Genomic DNA, 17718 nt, shown 5'->3' with positions numbered 1-17718 from the left:
AATTCTAGGCTATTCTTTTTTCCTACAATTTAGAACATGATACTTAGATGATATGTAAAACATAGATATAGTAAAACAAGAGTTAAAAAAAAAAGACTTATTGATCCATGCGATAATCCAAGAATTCTGCAACATGGGCTTCAGCCATCAATTCCATAACCAGAAAGTTCATCAGCAAAGCATTCCAGCAATCTTTATTCAAAAGAGTTCTCAAAATTTACAGTGCAAGTCCAGAATGATATTCACCAACCAACCCTCAATACATCTCTAGAGGAGCTATTTATACAAAAAGAGTTACAAAATATCTCATAGAGAAAATATCAAGCAATAACTTTATCCATCTACTTCTTCAAAGGAAGTAAATGACATTGAAAACAGAGCGCAATGAATGTAGAAGTAACTTCCGCTATACTGGCTGCCTTAGGTGGTCTGATATATTTGACTTTTTAAACTCAACAAGTCGGCTGGTAGATGTCTCTTTAATTTGCGTTCCTGCGTTGATGTCCCGACCTTTTCATTTGCACCTGACTCCGCTTTAATGCGTTCTAGTGTGACTTCCTTCCTTTGTTGTTTTCATTTTTATGATATGTGGCACGTGTATTGAATTTGATTAAATGCAAATGATCAAAAGAGAATTAACACTACCTTGGTAAAACTTGTAACATGCTCTGCCACCATTGATCTGTTGGCAACTGGTGTCTTTGTAGTTTTATTAATGTTTCATCAGCTTCAGTATACCTGTAGTAATTTGGTTGGACTTCAAAAAGATGTGTTATTTCATGCTCGATATAGAACAAATTTTCCAACTTGTCATATAAGCTCTATCCAGAGGGAGGTACTATGTCTTCTGAAGTGCTTGATGATGATGTGATCTTATTGGTAACATATGTATTCACCCTGTGAGCATATTGTTCATGTGTCAACAGTCTCTGATTGCTGGTCAATAAGCTGGGTAACCCTTTGCTCTGCAAGATTGTGAACTTCTCTGTAAAGGCATTTATTTATGTCTGCATTTCTTGGCGCTTTCTTTCCAGATTTTGTATAAAATTCCTCGTGGTCAGCACCTTTTTCATTGTCAAAATGGTGCATGTTCTGTCCCTGATATCCAGAGCTGCTAGTTGTTCCCTGGTATGAGTATTCAAAAAATGAATTAGTCTATTGGCCTGCTCAGGCATGTTTCCCAATAATGTCCTAGCCTTTTGAATCTCTGTTTGGGCCATTTCTATCAAATTAATTTGCTTATGGATTGTTTGAATTGATCTCCATTGATCAGTGATGGGCTGGCCAATTTTAGTGCACAAAATCGTCTTGATTTCTAATAGAGTTTTATGAAGAGTAAGGTCTTTCTCCAGGGATTTAACCTTATTTTCCAGGGCCTTCACCTCTCTTGTTTTTTCAGCCACAATTATTTTTGATTTATCATAGCTTACCTCTAACTTGGCCAGTTTTTCTTTGGCTTCCTTTAGCTCTGCCATTTGTAGTTCTAATTATTTTATTTCCTTCATCATCTTTTCCATGCTCATGCTAGTATCTGGCACTGTTGTTGTTGCTGCTGTTGTTGATGTCAGATTAGTAGGAAGGACTGCTATTGTGACTATAGAAGGAGTAGTTGTAACAAACGAAGTTGTTTGAGATGGCTGAGAGGCCAACTCTCCCTGTTTTCCTTGTAGTGATTCCTCCAATGCCTTCTCTGTTTCTGCCAACCTATCATTCATCCTCATTAGTAAACCCATCATGTCATCCTTTGCTTTCTGCTGTTCAACTTCTGTGGTTTGTGGATGCATTGTAATTGGCAGCTTTAATTGCCTTTTGAGGGCTACAATGTCTTCCTCCTTCTTTCTTTTTAATGCTTGGATGCCTTTGGGATCCTTGGGATCATGTCCCAGCTCTACGATAATTTCTTCTAAGGATTTAATTCTATTATCATTAGCCAAAGAAGAAGAATTTTCCAATTCTAATTGGGTAGAAGTATTATGTAATGAATTTTGCAATTTGTGAGCTAATAATGCTTTGTCTGCTAGGGTGGAGTACACCATTTCTCCAGTTTGTTTATGTAATTCAATCTGGTCCACTGGGTGGATGTCTTTAGAGAGAACTTCCATATTGGTCCTGATATAATCAGCAACTGATTGTGGCTGCTGCATTGTGGGATTGAAGTGACTAAGGGTCATTTTTCCTTCTTGTATATCGTATGCTGCCATTAACCTTTGTTGATTTGTGGGGGCCATTCTCAGCAATTGATTATAAAGTTGGATCCTTATTGGCTCATTTCTAGCCTTTATTTCAGTAAATGCTTTCTTGATATCTGAGCCTTACTTGCTCTGTTGTTTGCTGTGTGGCCTGGTGGATGTAACCTCCACACCATTCTGCCTCTCTAGCTCCTGCTGATATGAGCTAGTTGATGTTTCCAAAATTGGAGGAGTTTGTTGTTCAGTTCTTCCATCACCTTTCAGGTTGCATGTTGCCTCTTCCGAGAGTTCCTCTTCAGATTAAGGATTTAACATTTGCCTCTTTTCCCCTTGCTGTTCTGTTGATCCACCTATAGGTGTGTCTTCCTGCCTGTCTCTTTTCTTGCCTCTTTCCTCATATAGAGGAGTTTGTAATACAGGGATTTCAGGCACCTTTGTCTGTGTTGAAGGACCTTGCCCTTGGCTTTGCTCCCTTGATGTATTTGGCTAGTCTGCCATTGTTTTCTGTTCCCTACCTATTACCTCCTTGCCTTTAGTTTATGCTGTGCTGGCCTTTTATAATGGTTGTTGAGAAGTCCCGGCAAAAGATGTGTCACCTCCTATGTGCTGGGGCAACTCGAAAGATACCTGTCCAAAAGAGTCCAGTTCAAGCGTTTTTTGAAGCCCTTTCATAGCCTTTTCCAGTTTTTCTTCTTCAGTAATCTCTTCAACTAATGTTCCCTCTAACCATTCTTGTTGGTTAGCATACTGTTGGATTTCAGGGATCTTGCAATGAACGTATGGTGCCAGGTTGTTTTGACTTTTCTATAACTTATAAAATGACCAGGGTCATATGGTGCCCAATAAAAGCTTTGTTTCAGCATAAGTTGCTCCCCTAGAATCTTATCTGCCTCCTCCCAGGCTTCCCTTTTATTAAAGATAAAAGGGCCCAAATGATTTTTTATTTTGAGCTGTGACTTTTCCTTAGCGTTGCAAAAGTGGATTATGTCTGCACAGATAAACTGCCTGAAGTACTCTAGTGCAAACAGCCTCATGGGTGCAAATTTGGGTAACTTGTATGGGCATAGTTCAGAGCCATATATTCTTATTTCAGTGTGATTCTGGTAAAAGTACCAGTCACCTATGCTGTAGCTTTTAGAGAGCTGTAAAATTCTTTGCATTTCACCAGAAAGTCTATCTGGAGGACTTGTCATTAGTAAAGAGGAGGCTGGATGTATGAATAGGTTAATGAATTCACAGTAAGAATAAGGGGAATCATTAACACGGTGGAAAACTAAGGTCCAAAAGATTACTAACCTAGGCTCTCCTTTGCAATCCAATTTTTTGAGGGAGATTTGAAAACTGTCTAGTTGATTATAAAACAACAAATGATATATGTATGATGTGTATTTAAACACTCTCTCTCTATCCAGGCTCATGAATTGCTCATGGATTTGATTAGCTATGAAGTTAGCAAAATCATACTTGATAGCAAGGGGCTGTCTTGGAGCAAAAATGGACATCAGAACTAAGGTAGTCTCATCAACATACTCACTGGTTTTGAATCCTAAGATGTAGGATATCATGTCTACAATTAATCTCCATGCCTCATTGAACCAAGAATGTAGATAAGGAGGAGGCTGCTAGGGCTGGCAATTTGGTTTAATGAATAACTGAGAAATTCTGGTTATCTCTGAACTAGGCAGTTTGGCACCTTGGTCAAGCAAGAATTTCATGGAGAGAGGGGCCAGAGGCTGAGTTGGCTTAAAGTGCAGCATCTCATTTATGGATTGAGGAGTAATATAAAATAGGACAGTCCCAGATGGAGCCATAACTGCTCTTTGAGTGGGCTCATAATTGGCATGACATTGGTGAATGAGGTCAAGGAATACATTCACTGAAGGGAGGTAATACATGGGTATATTAGACTCCCAGATTCCAAATACATCAGCTTTGATCCTGCAGCTGTTCTTGATCTCACAAAAGGCTTGCAAGTAAGGCTTGTCACCCATCATATCCTTAATTTGGAAATCCCTGTCAGCTAGGGGCATCCATTCCAATTCCTTATGTGGAGCATTGAGAGGGGCAATATTGAGGGCCACTGGAGCCTCCATTGCTCAACTATTTGTGTTTTTAATTGGAATTTGGGTCTGTGCAGCAGTAGAAAACAGAATACTGGCTCTGGGGTTTTTCTCAGGAAATTGCAGACTGAGTTTTAATTAGAAATCACCTCACTGGGTAAAATTCATAGTAAAAAACCAAGTTTGCAGAGTTTAGTCGGAAAGCTGGACAAAAACAGTGGTAATGGTGTGCCTTTTGCAGGTATTTTGACAAATTTAACTCAATATTTGGGAATTTTTGGAGGTTTTGCAGAGGAAAGTTAAAAACAGGGGGCTTGGGAACAAGACTTTGGTAAATACCTATTTTTATCAGCTCACTGTGTTTTTGGATGTGGCAGTCGAGTTTTTTGCGGAAAAAATTGGGCAAAAGAGGTATGGTTGAGGTGTATTTTTCAAGGGTTATGGACTGAATTTGTTGGATTATTGGTTCTTCGAGTGGAATGCAGAGAAAAAACCAGAAATACTCAAGGTTTGGGAGGAACGGAGAAATACCTATGTTTTAGCGACGCGCTCGAGAGTAACCGACCAGTTGGACGATGGTTTGTAGAGCAGGATGCCAGATTATGGTGGTCAACGTGACGGATTGGAGTTTTAGTGGTAAATTCGTCGTAATTTGCATGCACAGGTTCCGCAAATTAACGGTCCAATAGAAATGGACGAAAACAATCACTTTCACAGGTTTTTTAACAAAATTTGGGCTTTACGGGCTTTTGGCGCTTTTTTGTGATGATGTCATCATGAAGTAAATTTTTTGTCTTGTAGCGTGGTACAGAAGGTGACGTGTTAGATGACATGGCAGATGACGTGGAGGTGACGTGGTGGACAGGGCAGACGACACAGTGGTGAGGCGGCAGTTGACGTGGACGATGACATCAGTGGCGGGGAGTGAAGGCGGTTTATGGTATTCCCCGCACCACTTTTGAACAAAGGTGGTTTCGGGTGGAGGGGATACGATGGTAGCGGGTGAACGACACGCGTCCCGCAGTACGCCGGAAATACCGCTTTTCATCGGGCGCTATCTTTCAGAAATCGGAGGGGTTCCGATATGGACATGAGCCGTCCGATCTGCGGGATTGGATCCGACGATTATGGGATGAGGAGTTGGCAGGGAGGTACGGCGTGGGTCCTGCCCATATAATATTCAATGTTTTGTAATGTTTTTGGGTTATAACCTTTGTTTAGTGGGTTTTGCGGGTGCGGTTATTTATTTAACTAGGTGTTAAATAAATCCCTTATTTTTGAGCGCGGCGGGTTGTTATATGGTTCCAGTTGAACCAATAATCCCTGTAAATCTTAGTATATGGCTATATTAAACCGGGGGTTGGGATATTTAGATTTTTAGGGACTTTTATGTTATTTTATATAATAGGGGGAGGAGTTTAGTTTAGGGATTTATATAATATATGTTAGGAATTAATATGGGTTTTGAGAGGAAGCGCTAAGTTGTAGAGTTAAGAACGTAGGCCTAGGGGAATGAGAGGGTTTTTAAGCAGCAAAGTTGGATAAATTAGGCTTAAGAGAAGATAAATGTTTTACACAAGAAATGTGGCTTTATTCTTTAAGCAAAATATCATTTTACTTAAATCTTTACATGAAGATGGAGGGTATTTGAGAGTATTGAGCAGATCTCAATCTCTTTAGGGGAGGTTAGTGAGTAATTGCTGTGAGAGGAATGAGGGGGAGTTAGAAATGCAACATCTGATTTATCACCATATTTTGCCAAGGTAGTTATGATACCCTTGAGATGAATCATCTTTTAAAAGACAATAATATTTATGAACCTGCTTCTGCAACACCAAAATTACCTACCCATTCTGCTACACCTAACATTTTTTCTTCATTTTGTTTGGGTGCATTTGAACTAGCAAACCCTGATTCTCTTCATTTCTTTTAGCTGCCACCCTATCTAAGTCTGCCCTTATTTCTTCCAAGGGCTCAGATTCAGCTGTTGAGACCCTTTGCTTCTCTACCTAACTATTTGTCTGCCAAGCTTGAACTGTTTGAACGGACTTTATTCTCTATCTCTAACATAAGTAAATTCAAATATGGAGAGGCCAAGATTGAGCTGTTGGGCCATCCATCAAGTGTGAAAGAAGTCACTGATTGCATAATTTGAACTTGTTTGCAAAAATAGGATAGTAGTGGCATTTTGACTAGCACACTTTCCTGGTCTTTTCTTTGGTGTTCATTTTCTTTCTTTCTTGACCAATTCATTCTTTTTTCCGTTTAATTTTTCTTTTAGGGCATACCCTCTTTATATTTTTTAAATTTTTTGGTTTATTGAAAATATGGAATCTTTGCAGCATGGAAAGGATGACCATATTTGGCATTTCCACAGTGTATCATGAAATCTGACACCTATTGGTATAGGAACCTAATAGCATCGCTGGTCTTTTTACAGGGAATAAAATGCGCCATCTTAGTAAAGCGATCCACTACTACCATGATTGAATCATACCCCTTCTATGTCCTTGGCAAGCCTAAGACAAAGTCTAAACTGACTGAGTCCCTTGGTCTGTCTGGAATAGGTACGGGCGTATACAATCCCATATTTTCACTATGTCCCTTTGCCAATTGACACATCTTACATCAGCCACATATCTCTGTACATCTCGCCGCATCTTTGGCCAATAACAGAAGTGACTTACTTGGTCCAAAGTCTTGTATATGCAAAAATGTTCAGCTAGAACCCCACTATGTTTCTCCTGAATTAAGTTTTCCCTCGTTGAACATTCTGGGATACACAACTGTCCTCTCCTGAACATCAATCCTTCCTGTATATTATAGTCTATCCACGAATTGTTGTCCCTCAACAGTGGATTCTGCCAAGCTTCATATTTTTCCTTAAAGTCTGCATCTGTTTCATACAGCTCCTTGAGATGCTCAAAGCCTAACACCTGCACTCTGCTTTCCTGTAAAATCAAACTCCTCCTACTTAACGCATCTACCACTTTATTGGCTTGTGATGTGTTTCAGCACAAACGTAAAACTCTGGAAGTATTCCACCCACTTCGCATGTTTATGGTTCAGCTTATGCTGTTGCATGATATATTGCAAAGCGGAATTGTCAGAAAACAGAACAAATTCATTTCCCATTAAGTAATGCCTCCAATGTTTCAACGCTTGTACCACTGCATAAAAATCCTTGTCATAGGACGTATATTTCTGTCTACTCTCATTCAACTTCTCATTGAAATAGATCACTGGTTTGTCCACTTGGTTGAGTACTACTCCAATGGTTGTCCCATTGGAATCGCGACGAACTTGACAAAGTTTGTTGAAATCTGGTAACCTCAAAATGGGCCTTTCGGTGATATTCTTTTTCAGCATTTGAAAGCTCTTTTCAGCCAACTCCGTCCAATGAAAAGTTTGATTTGCTTTTTTAATGGTATCTACCATGGGTGCACAAATCCCACTGAAATCTTTTATAAATTTCTGATAAAAGCTCGCCAACCCATGAAAAATTCGTACTTCAAACAAACTCTTGGTGGATGGCCAGCTAACTATGGTTGCAACCTTTTCCGGATCCATCTTTAATTCTTTTTCTGAAATCACGGACCCCAAATAAATTAACTCCATAAAAACGTACACTTTTTCAAATTTAATAGCAACTTATTCTGTTGCAATTTTTCCAAGACACACCTAACGTGTCAAAAATGTTCTTCCCTTGTCTTAATAAAAATAAGGATATCATCTAAATACACAATCATGAACTTTCCAATATATTCCTTTAGCATCTCATTCATCAAGTGCATGAATGCATTGGGTGTGTTGCTCAATCCAAATGGCATGACTAGCTATTCATACAGGCCTTCATTGGTCTTGAAAGCGGTCTTCCACTCGTCTCCTTCTTGAATCCGAATTTGATGATATCTACTTTTTAAATCAATCTTCGAAAAATACGCCGCTCCACTCAAAAATTCCATCATATCATCCATCCGTGGTAAGGGAAACCTGTACCTGATGGTAATCTTATTTATTGCTCGAGAATCAGTACACATCCACCACTCTCCTCCTTTCTTGGGGGCTAAGACTGTTGGAACCACACAAGGACTTAAAATCTCTCAAATCAACCCTTTGTCCAACAACTCCTATACCTGCTTCCTAATCTCCTCATTTTCCTTTGGACTCATTCGGTAAGCAACTTTGTTTGGTAAACTAGCTCCTGGAATGAAATCAATATGGTGATTGATACTCCTTCTTGGTGGTAATTTATCCGGTAAATCATCCACTACAATGTCGCTAAACTCCTGTAGCATATCTTGTATCTCCTCAGGCAAATCAGTAATCTCAGTGTGGATTAACACTGCTCTTGGCCTTCGCACAATTGCAAAATTTATTTCATCACCTCCAATCTATTGTAGGAACTCTTTTCCTCCTAACAATAACACTTTTGTTCCACCGTTTTCTGCTGTATCCTCCCCTTCCATGGGTACCAGCGTATGCTTGATCCCATCTTTCATAAACTTATAACAGTTTGTCTTCCCATCGTGGACTACTTTCCTGTCATACTGCCATGGTCTACCCAGCAGTATATGGCACACATCCATCGGCATAATATCACAAGTTACCTTATCCTTATACCTACCAATATGAAACTCCACTTCGCACTACTCATCAACCAGCAGTTGATGTCCTTTTGTAACCAAGACACCCGATATGGGGTTGGGTGCTTCAATATTTTTAAACCTAGTTTCTCTACCATTTCAATGGCTACCAGGTTGTTAGTGCTTCTGCTATCAATAATCAATTTACAACATTTCCCATGTGATTTACACACAGTTCAAAACAGTGCTTTCCACTGTGTCTGGTCAGCTAATTCTTTAGCTGGTTTCAACAATACCTTGTTCAACACCAAGGCCTCTCTTGTCTTAGGCATGTTCTCCACTTCTTGAGGTGGTGCCTCAGCTTCCTCCGGTTGAGCAACATATGCTCCTCTTTGTCCTGCTTGATCACTTTCAGGACATTCAAAAGATCGGTGTCCCCACTTGTGACACTTGTAACACTGATAGGCATTTCCTCTACCTCTGCCATTACCTCTTCCTCGCTGGTAAGGCCTTCCTCCTCTAGTGTTACCTAATTTATCAGTTGCTGATGCAGTTTTTGAACTGTTGCCTTCTTCATTGTTGTTGGCAGTTCTGCCTCTGCCAAAAGACTGTCCTCTTCCTCGGCCAGATCCACATCCTCTTTTGGCATTTTGCTTCCTGGTGATCTTCTCTTCTACTTTTAAAGCACTTTGATAGGCTTCCTCTATAGACTTGGGGGAGAGAATACTAATCTCATCCAGTATCTCCATTCGTAATCCGTTCACAAACCTCGCTGTCTTTTCTGGGGTTTCTTAAACATAACTCACTCGCAGATTCACTCTGTAGAATTCTTCTGTATATTTCTTCACAGTCATTGCCCTTTGTTTCAGGTTCTGTACCTGTCTATATAGAGCACTCTAATAGTATTTGGGTAAAAACTTACTTTTCATCTTGGCGATCATCTTGTTTCATTTTTTAATTGGTGGCTTATTTGACCTTCTCCTTTTTTCCTGCACACTATCCCACCACAGTGCTGCATGTCCCTTCAGTTTGGTGGCTACAAACCTGACCTTCTTATCCTCACTGATTTCTTCACATTCAAAGTATTTATCCAACTCGCTAATTCAGTCCAACAATACTTCTATAGATAAACTGCCATCATAGTTCGAAAACTCTGGCTTTGGTTTGCTGCTTGCTAACAAAAAAAACCTCAATAATTTTATCTTTGGCCCTTGTTCATCAAATCCATCCATCGTAGCTGCAACTTCCTCTTCACTGTTGTCACCACCTTCTGGATCCCTACGCCTCCCTTCTTCTACTACTGCCAATCTGGCACTTAGGATCCTGATTTCGTCACGCAATCCTTCGTCGGCTATTCTCCGAATAGATCTACCTCAACCTCTTCTTCCTACTTCCATATTTTTTGTTCCTTAAGGAAAGAACTTGCTCTGATACTAAAATTTTGGTGACAATCCTTGAGATGCTGAGGTGGCAAGCCTACGTGGCAGTTGGTCTGTGTTCAACCTTTCACGCGATCATATTTTCTTGGGGTTTTAGGTAAGGTTTTAATGGGAAATTAATTCTCCTCCATCCTGAGGTGGTCTCAGTCTATGTGACACAGCTCTATGGCGTGGTTTGTTGTGATTGAGTTGGTTATGTTTCCACCGGTTTTGGTTCTGCTCCCCTGCATTCTTACCTGGTTCATTCTGCAAGGAAAGGATGGCGCTCTGCCTCCCGTTTCTTCTAGGTCCTTCTTCGGTTTTGGTCCTCTGTCGTTTGTTAACTGTGTGATGGTGTTTCGTTGGACCTGGTGGTTGCTTCTTGCATGGTTTTTTGAGGAGGTTTTGGGCTCTATGGTTGCCCTGGGTACACCTTGGCTTCTCTGTATTTGTTCATGGATATTTGATTTTACCAGGTTGACGACACTATTTTTAATTGTTTTAGTGGTTGCATTGTTTTACTAGGCCCTCTACCCAACTCTCCCAGTGATGGCTTGATGGCTTCTACTCGAGGTAATTCCTTTGCTCTGGTTTCAATTCTTCATTTCCTTTTACTTTTGCTAACAGTTTTTCTCTTGGTGAGCAGATGGTGATCTTGTGGCTCTGTAGTCATGGTTTATGCTCTGTTGGGTCTCAATATTTGCTTTCCCTCTAGTTGTTGGTTGCACTCTATTGTGTCTTAGCTTTCCTTGGCTCTGGTGTCGTTGGCTATGCTCTATTGGTCTCAATTTTCTGGCTTGGCTATGGAGCTCGGCCTCCTCTTCAGGTATCCGTTGTGGGTATTCATCCTACCCTCTCTCTGTTCTATATCATGGGTTTATGGTTATGCTGCCTCACTAATTCTATGTTTTACTGTGCAGGTACTCGGCCCTTGTCACGGTGGTTGCAAGGGTTTGGTCTTTGGGGAAAATGTTGGGGTCTTCATCCTTCTGGTCCGGCTTTACTCAAACCGAGTAGGGTCCTTCTTGTTTACACTATGTGGTCATATATATTTTGTTGGTAGCAGTTAGGCTATGCCTCTGTCTGTTCTCGATCTTAGTTGTTCTGTCGATAGGTGACCTCCTGTGCACCGTGTCCTCTGTTGTAACTTTTATTTATGAATTTGGGAAAAAAATTTATATATCCCGTCTCTGGCTGTTGGTAATGCTTCGGTCTCTGCTAAGTTTGGTTTGTTTTGGGTTGTGTGGAACCCTCCTTTTCCTATGTCGATTGTATGAGGACTATTATGGATGATTTTTGAAGGCTTTGTGCCTCGGACCTACGTGGGGTTACAGAATGCTATCTTTTTGTGCTACCGTGGACTTTGACCAATGTTTATACACATATATATTGTAAATTTTCGCTATGAAATCAATAGCATGCTTTTGTGAAATACCTAGATGGTTTCTTTTGCTGTGTTTGGCTCCTTCAGTTTGATGCACAATTTGATTAACAGTCATTCCATTTTGTCATTAATTTTGATGCACAGTACATAATTCTTGTCATTTATGGAAAACAATAATGGATACCTGTAAGCTTCAATTTACTTTTTAAAAATGTATTTTAGAGCTACACTTGCTGGTCTCTTTTCTTTTGGATGGCAACAACCCCACCTTTGCCTTTGGGTTGCCTATTTAAGTTGTTGGTAGCCTCATTCTGTTGAGGAACTACCTACAGTTACAATGTAGTTACAGTCCAATTTCTGGCAGTTTGTTTCCTAACTTATTTAAAACTAATTTCTAATCTAACTATTGTTCAAATTAAAGGAAAACATTGGTTGTGACAGCCTTCTTTAAACATAAAATAAAATTAAACTAAAAGTGAATTTAATTTTAACAGCTTGTCCAGTTGTCGCCTCCCTAATTGGATGCTCCTGCATGAGAACTAATGTTGAATTGTCAAATGATCAAAGATACCAAATGGATGCCTGCAAGCTCTATTTATAATTGCTAGTCCTCTCCCTTGGTGGTCCCCACCTTCCACTAATAAAATATTACTTTTCCACCATTCTTCATTAAAATAATAATTTCCACTTTCCTCCCACAAAATAATATTTTCTTCTTTTTATTTAATATCACCAAAAATTGGCAAAACTCCTTAGTGAATTTTGTACTCACAAAAGCTGGGAACATTACAGTTCTTCCTACCAAAAATTGCTTGTCCTCAAGCAATATCCTGCTACTCCAAATGTTGGCCTAGCCAATGCTAGGGTCCCAAATGTGCCACTCAAGCACTCCTCATTTTTGAACATCCTGCCATACTAGTGACTATCCCCATGTCAAGAGCGAATCACCAGATTCCAATGGAATATTTGAATGATCTCCCCCTGTAGAAATTAGCTCACCCCTAAGGGTAGATGAACCGCAAAATTTTGTTTTACCCAGATCCCATGCTAGTCTCAGAAGGGTGCCACCATGTTGACGTTGCACCACTCTGACTATGAAAAACTTCCCATCATGCTCAGACTCTATCCTCCCCTCCTGAAACCTGATGGTGGGATATTTGTGAAGGCCAAGCTTATCTTGCCCGAGCATCTCCATGATGTCAATGTCTACCCATCCATTGTCAATCTCAATCCTGAGCAGCAACAGAGTAAATCTACCTCACCATACAATGGAAGTTTCAACAATCTCCCATGCGTCATGCCTAAGGTGAACATAGATCACTCTCTCCCATGGACCTACTCATCATAAAATAGAGTGTCCTATCAATCAACTCAATCCCTGGATCCCATAGCCAGACCTGCTGCGACATAGCTCTAACAACTGTTGGAATCTATCTATTCCTTGTCCCTAATCCCTACATGAAACCGACATATAGGCCCCATATATCATAAACTAATCTGATGCATGCTAAACTTCCCTATGTTTGCCACTACGTAGTATCGATGATTGTTGGAAGCCACATGTACCAAATAAATACCCCTTGAAAGCAGCCAATAGATGGGTATCTGGTACTCACAATCGACTCAGTGTATGTGGACCCATTCCACTCATGCTAACCATCACCACTAAGTTTGCCATCCGCCCTCTCGATAGTGTGCCAATACAATGTCAAGAGGTCAAACACATACTGGAAAGTTGCCTCACTCGTACATGGTATCCTCTGCTCATGCATGGTCCTGACATTCCCTGCAGAAAGAGTGACACATGTCTCCCTCGTGACCTACTCCCCAAGTGTAGGCTCATTGATGAACGATATGCCACCGCTGCAGATGATCACCTCATTCCCCAACCTGTGGTTTTCAACTTGTGCACCAACCCAATGCCACCACTGAGAAGTCTCTCCCCTAGTGCATTGAGTGTCATCCCAATATATCAGGTGAGATCCCTGTCCCTAGCTACTCGTGCCCAAAGTGTCAAAGGACAATAGCAAAATTGTTAGTGCATGTAAGTGATGTATAAGAGGGACAAGCATGTGAGTCCCCATGGATACCATCGAGTATTGCTCATCTACATCCCTATCGATCCTGAGTGAACTACACCCAAAGGTATGTCCGGTGTCTCCATCCATATGTCTCCTTGGAGGCAACCCTCCAAGACCTCACTATGCAGCACCATATGCCCCTGCATCCCACCGAGTATCCCTGTATTCCTCGACCTGGCACTGTACCCTGCAACTTATCCTTGTACATGACTCGATACCCTGTGCTACTGTTGTACCATCCTATACCATCTCGTATCCTACCTGTGTCATTGTACCTGGATGTCCGCACGTGTACTCGATGCCATGTGAGTCACTCAATGCAAACCAACATGCTACATCAAACAACCACGCATCTCCATGCTCCTTTGCAGGCCACTTCTCATCATTGCATACCTCTATACAACACTGGATGCTAGGTTCTAAAATTGGGTCAGTATGCATCAGGTCACATCCCTTTGCAAAATACTAGACTCTTCGGCATATCCTTGTGCATCGCTGGGTACCACTATCTACTATCATACCACCCTGTATCATATGCCATCCTGCATGTGCCAACGCATCCACCACTATGCTAGTAATCCCTCCACAATGTGGGCTACATCTCCCCATCTACCCTAAAAGACCTGAGTGGTCTGACTCCTCACATGCCAATAGGAATGACACTATTGTGCTTATCCTCATTAGCTCCAGTGTCCAATATACCAATGAGAGAGCACCGTCTCCATGTAATTCCCTGTCTGGTGGTCTGCCGATTCCACGTCCTCCTACCAGCTCTTTCTAGAGTAGGCTAATCACCCCGTGACTCCATGCACAATCAATATGCCAAGACAACTCATGAAATTGGTTTGATCCCCTATCAAACCATATTGTCACTAATGTTGTCCCAGGCTCTTATGGAGACCTGAAAATGTTTGTGCGCCCAAACGTCAAATCCATCACGCAACTACTACCATCACCTAACGGCTCTATGATGTGATGGGAAATCCCACCTAGATCCCAACAACAGTCTCGCCCTCGAGTCCCTATGTTAATCTATGGCCTCCGTTGAAATGTGGCCATGGATGTATCCAACCGCCTAGCCTTCTCCATTGGGTACCAACTTAGTACCTCTCGCCACCCAATCCCAAGGGAGGGATCGAATGTACAATTCCTTGTGGAAGAAGCAAACCCTCCAAGTTGATGCATTTTCATACTCAGCTCATGTCGCTCAATCTTGTTAACCTAACCATCCCCTAGGGTATGTCTAAACAACACTGGCTCCCTCAATCCAATGCATAAGGGTGGGCTAATAGTGTTTTAGATCCCGTCAATGTGCCTCTGAAACGAACTGTGTTGAAATCCCAACGTGCGGTCTCTATGTTGCCCCTCATCAATGGCTAGCCCAAAGGATGGTTGCACATCCTCCTCCATCATGGACTCAACATGAGCCTCCAACTTCTCCTCCATAGAAAATCTAACACGCAAGACATGCTCTCCAATCAGCTACAGATGACTATCGTCCAATAACTCTGGCATAGATCTAGATGCCTGTACCTATCTACTCCTCATCAATGGTGGAGATGTCTACCGACACCTCATCAACTTGTGGTGTGCTACTATCACCTGAGTACTTAGTCACAACCGTAGATACCTCATAAATGGATACTGTTAGTGTCAGTCTTTGCAGCCTTCCTCCAGTGATCAAACATGCTCTTACAAAGTGATTTTAAAGTGTCAAGGTCAAATTTTGTCATTTCAGTGAGTCTTCAAGAAAAATTTGGTCACTAGGCATTAGGTCTAGGGTTTGATTTTACCCTTGTCAAAGTTGTCCAAATTTCGTTCCATGCCACCATTCAGTGAGTGTACCATCATTCAGAGAGTTGTCATTATCATGTCAAGTCCCACTGGGTCATTTTACACCTTGTTCATGCTTCAGTTGTGCCTAGCTACGGCCATTTCCCTCTCCTAGGGTTTTGAAGGAAATTTCTCTTGGACGGTCAAATCATCGGCAAAACTTGTATCTTGATGTACCTTATCAAACACTTCCCATCATTGAGGTCCCCCAAATTTCACATTTTCGCACAAACCCTAGTTTCTTGCTACAACCTGGCAATTTTCTAGGTTGGACTTATGTTTTTCCTTTTTCGACCCCTTCCCCTCACTCAATCTCTGAGATTACACTTTCCCCTACTTCCTAACATCTCTCCCTACTTCCCAAAATTTCCTCAAGAATTTGGAAACTCCCTATCCCCTTCATTTCGCTTCATTTCGACAAATCCCTTGTTCCACACATCGGGATAGGTTTCACTCAAATGAGGCTTCTGAGCAATAAAAGATGAATTTGGGAAAAATGAGAGAGGTTTTTGTCCAAAACATTCCAAGGAAGAAAAATTTCCTTCAATTTTTACACAGGTGTCATGGTTTTGGAGAAATGTCAAAAATATAGTTGCATCGGGAGAATTGATGCACCTCTGAAGTGACCTTGGGAAAATAAAATTTTCTCCTAGCTCAGTTGGCCAAATTACTTGCTTGATGAGTCAAATGATAACTAGACACAAATATATTTCCAATGAGCTATCATGAGCTCAATTTTTAGTTGAAGAAGGCATTCAAAATTTGACTGTAACAACACTCTGCCTTTAGGTAACCTCATTTGGAACATTTTGACCAGTCTTGGGAGATTTGATTTTTGACAGTGACAATGAACACTAAATTAAAAAATTATAGGTGGGTTGGCAAGTATACTCAAAGACCTTTCCAACGAGCTATCCTGCGCCCAATTTGGACACCGGGAAGGCCTCCAAAAGTCTCCTGTAAAAACCGCTACGCACTGTCTATATGCGTCGCGCCTCAAGCCTAGTGCACCGCGCCACTTCCCTGTGTGATGCTAAAAATCTAGAGCTCCAAATGAAGAAAGGTTTATATTTTTGGATTCATCATGAAAAATCATAACTACTGGTGCATGGACAAGAAATTTGGATCATTTTTGGGGCATTTTGGGTCATTTGACAAATTTTTGGGCAAAACACAGGTTTTTCAGAGGCGCGGCGCTAAAATTCTAGAGCTCCAAATGAGGAATGGTTTGCATTTTTGGATTCAGCATGGAAAATCACAACTACTGGTGCCCGGAAAAGAAATTTTTGCAAGATATGAGTCTCCAAAAGGTCAAAAAACACCCAAAAATGGCCTCTCTGCCCCTTTTTGACACACAGGAAGCAGTCTTGGGAGAATGGAGATTTGGAGGGCAAAATGAGCACCAAATTCAAAACTCTAGTGGGGTTATAAAGTAGATAGGATAGGCTTTCCAACAAGCCCACTTGGGTACATTTTGGACACCTGAAAGTGCCCCAAAACAGGCCCCAAAGTAGCACGACGCATAGAGAAAATGGCGCGGCACACAGAGGAAAAATTGCCAAATTTGCTTCTGTTTCACGAATTTTCGATTCGTGACTTCTCCAAGTGGGCCCGCTCATTTACACTTCGGTTTTTTGGCACCAAAGGCAGCATTTAAAGTGTTTTTCCTCTAGATTGGCTTCTATCCAAGTGGCGAAGGAAGGCAAATGGTCACCCAAGCCAAATGTCATGTTTGTAGCGCTACACCTGTAGCTGATGGTTGGCTCTTCATCTCCATTTTGTAATGATTCGAGTAACTCTTCAACCCTTGGGTGTTCTATCTCTTCATGGCACATTCTATATATTGTATGTAAACCATTTGCAAAGGGTTGGTTGGCTTGTAACTTCTGGGAGACTGTGGGAAAGAAACTTCGTTTCTTCACTGTGTATTTTTGACAGAGAATTAATGAAAGGTAGCAGCTCTGTTTCATGAGATTCTTGTGGTTGTGAGTGTAACAAATGTGTCTCTTATGTTTTCATATGTATTTCGTTATGTTTCATAATTCAATTCATGTTCATTTCTAGTGAAATTTTCTGAGTGAGATTAGGTAGAATTCAATTTTATTGCTCTGCCTGTGGGAAAATTTCATGTTCAGTGTTATTCTTCTGTTGAAAAGGATTCATATCA

General features: G+C 41.0%; 1 pseudogene; it reads left to right on the top strand.

Annotated features, from left to right (window-relative positions):
* The first annotated feature begins 10439 nt into the window (after positions 1 to 10439).
* Positions 10440 to 17718, top strand: part of LOC149228814 (putative ubiquitin conjugation factor E4) — a 72816-nt pseudogene continuing 65537 nt past the window's right edge.

This window comes from Pinus tabuliformis, chromosome J (genome assembly GCF_031772625.1).
Source record: "Pinus tabuliformis cultivar Carrire ecotype Pingquan chromosome J, CPIR1, whole genome shotgun sequence".
Classification (NCBI taxonomy): Eukaryota; Viridiplantae; Streptophyta; class Pinopsida; order Pinales; family Pinaceae; genus Pinus; species Pinus tabuliformis.
The sequence above is the reverse complement of the archived record's forward strand: the minus strand, read 5'-3'. Positions and strand labels throughout refer to the sequence as shown.